The following is a 6,000-nucleotide window of genomic DNA, read 5'->3' on the forward strand; positions in this document are numbered from 1 at the left end:
TTGATCAAGATTAAAAAAAAAAAATAGAAAACCGTCTTTCTTATAACTATTTAAAATATACTGTTTTCCTTCCAGTTACTGATGGTGTCATGGTTCATTCGCCTGACTTCAATGCAGCCAGCATTGGTTCCCACTCAGTGATGGTCTCTACAGTATATGTGCCCTGCGACTGACTGCTGACCAGCTCTGGGTTTTTTCTGTCTTTTGCCCGAACTCAGGAGGGGTAGGCTTCAACACCCTGCGACTCAACAGGATAAGTGCTGTTGAAATGGATGGATCCATGCATGTCTTCCTTCCAGTGTCAGACTGGCATGAGAAATTATTACTCCAAGGTTGTGTCCTCTTTCCACTGCTCTTCTCTCTCTACACGAACAACTGCACCTCAACGCACCCGGCTGTCAAACTCCTGAAGTTTGCAGATGACACCACTGTCATCGGCCTCATCAAGGACGGTGACGAGTCTGCATGTCGACAGGAAGTGGAGCGGCTGGAGCTGTGGTGTGGCCGACACAACCTGAAGCTGAACACGCTCAAGACTGTAGAGATGATCGTGGACTTCAGGAGGCATCCTTCACCACAACTGACCCTCACGGTGTCCAGCTGCCTTGTGTCAACTGTCAAGACCTTCAAGTTCCTGGGAATTACAGTCTCTCAGGACCTGAAGTGGGCAACCAACATCAACTCCATCCTCAAAAACGCCCAGCAGAGGATGTACTTCTTGCGGCTTCTAAGAAAGCACGGCCTGCCACAGGAGCTGCTGAGGCAGTTCTACACAGCGGTCAACAAATCAGTCCTGTGTTCTTCCATCACAGTCTGGTTTGGTGCGGCTACAAAAATGGAAAAACTCCGACTGCAACGGACAATCAAAACTGGTGAAAGGATTGTCGGTACCCCCCTACCCACCCTTGAGGACTTGCACGCTGCCAGAACTAAGAAAAGAGCATGCAAAATCCTCTCGGACCCTCCACATCCCGGTCACCAGCTCATCCGGCTCCTTCCCTCAGGTAGGCGCTACCGATCTAGAACACCGAGAAACTAGAATAAGCAAACATTCCAACAGCTTCTTCCCTCTTGCAATCAACTTCTTAAACACCTAACCTACAATTTCATTACAATATGCTGGCATTTTTTTGTCTTGAGTTTGTTGTCACATTTCAGTCAGGCCAATTATACATTACTCATGCACTCACTGTAGTAGTCTCGCCACGCTGCACTATTTGCTTATCTGTTGTTGACCAATACTGGCCACTCATGCCAGAGTAGCATCTGCTCCATTTGCACACTGACTGAGGAGTATCTGCAACATTTGCACAATCAACATTGTACCAGATTATCGCACTACTCACTTGAAGTCTCGGCGCCCTTTGCACAAAGGTCATTGCACCGGACTATTGCAATATTATCCGGACTATCTGCTGGGGTACTTCAATGATCACGTGGGCAATGACAGTGAGACCTGGAAGGGTGTGACTGGGAGGAACGCCCCCCCCCCCCCCCGATCGGGACCCGAGCGGTGTCTGACTTCTGTCCTCATCACAGATTGTCCATAGCGAACACCATGTTCAAGTATGGCCTGGGAATGCCTCGGGATCCCCCCGGTAGAGCTGAACGAAGTGGCTGGGTAGAGGGAAGTCTGGGCGTCCGTGCCCCCGCGACCCGACCTCGGATAAGCGGTAGAAAATGGATGGATGAATGGATGGATGGATGGATGGATGGACATCAGATTTGGGTGGCACCACTTTTGTTGGATACCTGGGGTGGTGTAGTGTCCCCCAGAACTGGACTGGTGTTGCGATATCTCATAGATTTTTTTTTCATAAATGTTTTAAATCAGTGGTAGTGACAGTGAAAGATACCAATTTCAGAGGACTTTTACTTTCAAATGCCACATCAGATTTGGGAGGGACCACTTCTGTTGGAGACCTGGGGTTGTGCAGTGTCCCCCAGAACTGGACCGGTGTTGCGATATCTCATAGATTTTTTTTTTAAATGAATATTTTAAATCAGTGGTAGTGACAGTGAAATATACCAATTTCAGGGGACTTATTTTGAAATATGCAGGGTTGAGGGAACTTTTATTTTGAAATGCCATATCAGATTTGGGTGGGACCACGTTTTTTGGAGACATGAGGTGGTGTAGTGTCCCCCAGTTCTGGATTCTGTGTTGCGATATCACATAGATGTTTTTTTAATGAATTTTTTAAATCCGTGGTAATGACAGTGAAATATACCAATTTCAGGGGACTTATTTTGAAATGCCACATCAGATTTGGGTGGGACCCCTTTTGTTGGAGACCTGGGGTTGTGCAGTGTCCCCCAGAACTGGACCGGTGTTGCGATATCTCATAGATTTTTTTTTTAAATGAATATTTTAAATCAGTGGTAGTGACAGTGAAATATACCAATTTCAGGGGACTTATTTTGAAATATGCAGAGTTGAGGGAACTTTTATTTTGAAATGCCATATCAGATTTGGGTGGGACCACGTTTTTTGGAGACATGAGGTGGTGTAGTGTCCCCCAGTTCTGGATTCTGTGTTGCGATATCACATAGATGTTTTTTTAATGAATTTTTTAAATCCGTGGTAATGACAGTGAAATATACCAATTTCAGGGGACTTATTTTGAAATGCCACATCAGATTTGGGTGGGACCCCTTTTGTTGGAGACCTGGGGTTGTGCAGTGTCCCCCAGAACTGGACCGGTGTTGCGATATCTCATAGAATTCTTTCAACAGATTTTTTTCAGTCAGGGGTAATGACAGCAAAATATGCAGTTTTCAGAGACTTTTATTTTGAAATACAATATCAGATCTTCATCAAACTTCTTTTAGTGGAGTCCTTGGTGGTCTCTCACACAGATCTGGACTTGTCCTGCGATACCAATGGGATTATTTTAGGGTGGCTGTAGCTCAATAGGTAGAACAAGTTTCTAATCCCTGCTATGACTGTCCGCATCTCGAAGAGTCCTTGGGCAAGACGCTGAACCCGAATTTGCTCCCAGTGGCCTGGCAGTGCCTTGCATGGCAGCAGTCCCTCATTGGTTTTTGAATGTGTGTGTGAATGTGAGGCTTTGTAAAGCGCTTTGGGCACTGTGATGGTGTAGATAAAGCGTTATATAAGTGCAGTCCATTGACCATTTATTTTTCCTAACATATCAAATAAACTACAATTTTTAATGCATCTCAAGATTCAAATTAACCTTGCTGGTTTCATTCCTTAACCGAAGAGCATTGACGTGCGTATTACTGGGAGGCTTTTATTTTTAAGGTGGCTTTCGCCGCGACTTGGCGATTTATTACCGTAATGCCTAGTATGAACAAAATTAGGGGAACAAAATTAGGGGCAGCTGGCTTGAGTGCTATTTCACGAGTGGAGGCTGGCTTGACCGCAGTAAATTGCGCGTAGGTGTGAATGCGGGAGATATCCAAGGTTAACATCAGGAAGTTCAATTAAGAGATGCATGTTGCATTTGTATCGTGCTAGTGTTTTTATGGATGACAAAGAGTCCCAAAATCAAATAAATACATTGTTAAATAATTTTTTGCATGACAAAATATGGAGTTAACATGTTTATTGTACTTGTTTCATCAACACAGCAGCTACAATGTCAGCTTTGTTCAAAAGGTCACTGTTGATTCGCTGAGGTGTCTCATCATCACTCAGCAGAATCATCTTGCAATTACCCTGCAAGTACTGTATGTTAAAACACAAATGGAATGTTTGCTGTTGGTGTCCTGCTTACAGTACACAGAATTGACTAACACTGTAAATAACTGCTGCTGTGGAATATTATTTTAAGAAATTTTGAAAGTGTGGTACGAGTACCTTTAGTGGTACGTGAAAAAAATAATTACCTAAGTACAAGCACAGTTCAGTTATATTTAATTTTTTAATACAACACATTTGCATATTTAAAGGAACTAGTTAATGGTGTGACCATTGATACTAATTCCATAGTTTGGGACTTACAAATGATGTCTGCAGAAAAAAAAATCCCCCACAAAACAGACTTGGAAGTAACTATAGTAATTTTAGGCTTGTTTTCTTTTTTTGTACATGTCAACCTGTCACAGCCTGACACGTAACAAGCAAGAGCTGATGACATTTCCTCATTGAACTCTGCGGTGTCATTTTAGCCTAGATTGTCTGGGTTTTTTGTTGTTGTTGACAATAACGAGTGAAAACAGTGATAGGGAAACATGTTGGAAGGCTTGTTGCTTAAAAACATCGACTTGAAATGCCTCCTTGAGGAAAGAAGAAAGCCACGTCATCCCACATGAAGTAATTCTTGCAAATTAATTTCCTCATGTCAGCTTAATTTTGTATTGCACCACAAATGCCACAAATGTTTCAAAAGAGTTCCTATGGATGACAAAGGCGATTCTGTAGGTGGCATTGTGTGACAAAGACGCTGACTTGGCTAGCTGTCATAACGTTGGATGATGAGGGTTTTGATCCCGGCCAAAGTGTTACTTTGCTTAAAGTCCCACAGCGAGAGAAAGTTAGCCGGCCGTTTGATATTCGCCTGACATTCAACAAAGCTTTTGGTGAAATCATTAAAAATCAGTAAAAACACATTTCTCATTCTGATTGCTGTAGTAGTTTGGAATGGGAGGCCACTACTTTCTACAGGTCAAATTTTGCAGATATCTTGCATTGTGGTTAAACTGTGTGGAATTAATTGTCAAAAATATTCACCAAAAATCAACAATTACCAAAAATATTCACCCAAAATGAATAAAAACACTTTTTCTTTTTCTGATTGTTGTAGGAGTTGTCAATGTGAGTCCACTACTTACCGCAGGTCAAACTTTGCTGATAGCTTGCATTTTAGAGAAACTGTGTGCAATAAATTGTCAAAAATATTCACCAAAAATTAATAAAAACACTTTCACATTCTGATTGCTGTCGTAGTTGGCAATGAGAGTCCACTACATACTACAGGTCAAACTTTGCTGATAGCTTGCATTTTGGACAGAGTGTGCAATTGTCAAAAATATTCACCAAAAATCAAGAATTATCAAAAGTATTCGCCAAAAGTCAGTAAAAACACTTTCTCTTATTCTGATTGCTGTAGTAGTGGGCAATGGGAGTCCAATCCTTACTACAGGTCAAACTTTGCTGATATCTTGAATTTTGGAGAAACTGTGTGCAATTAATTGTCAAAAATATTCACCAAAAATCAATAATTACCAAAAATATTCACCCAAAATGAATAAAAACACTTTTTCTTATTCTGATTGTTGTAGGAGTTGTCAATGTGAGTCCACTACTTACCGCAGGTCAAACTTTGCTGATAGCTTGCATTTTAGAGAAACTGTGTGCAATAAATTGTCAAAAATATTCACCAAAAATCAATAGTTATCAAAAATATTCGCCAAAAATTAATAAAAACACTTTCACATTCTGATTGCTGTCGTAGTTGGCAATGAGAGTCCACTACATACTACAGGTCAAACTTTGCTGATAGCTTGCATTTTGGACAGAGTGTGCAATTGTCAAAAATATTCACCAAAAATCAAGAATTATCAAAAATATTGGCCAAAAGTCAATAAAAACACTTGTTCTTATTGTGATTGCTCTAGTACTTGGCAATGAGAATCCATTACTTGTTACAGGTCAAACATTGCTGATATCTTGCATTATAGTGAAACTGGATGGAATTAATTGGCAAAAATATTCACTAAAAATCAATAAACACTTTCACATTCGGATTGCTGTAGTAGGTGGCAATGTGAGGCCACTACTTACTACAGGTCAAATTTTGCAGATATCTTGCATTTTGGTTAAACTGTGTGCAATTAATTGTCAATAATATAATAAAATATTCATCAAAAAGAAATAATTGGTCACGATATGATGTTAATGGGACCCAGAAGCAAGCAGAGGCTGAAACGATTGTGGTGACAGGTTTATTGAAGCGAATATTTAGGATGGATCCTCGGGGGGTATTGGCAGGTCGTCGAGGCGGGGAATGTGCGGCAGGCGGTGGCGTGGAC

The sequence above is a fragment of the Phyllopteryx taeniolatus genome, chromosome 2, assembly GCF_024500385.1.
Source record: "Phyllopteryx taeniolatus isolate TA_2022b chromosome 2, UOR_Ptae_1.2, whole genome shotgun sequence".
Classification (NCBI taxonomy): Eukaryota; Metazoa; Chordata; class Actinopteri; order Syngnathiformes; family Syngnathidae; genus Phyllopteryx; species Phyllopteryx taeniolatus.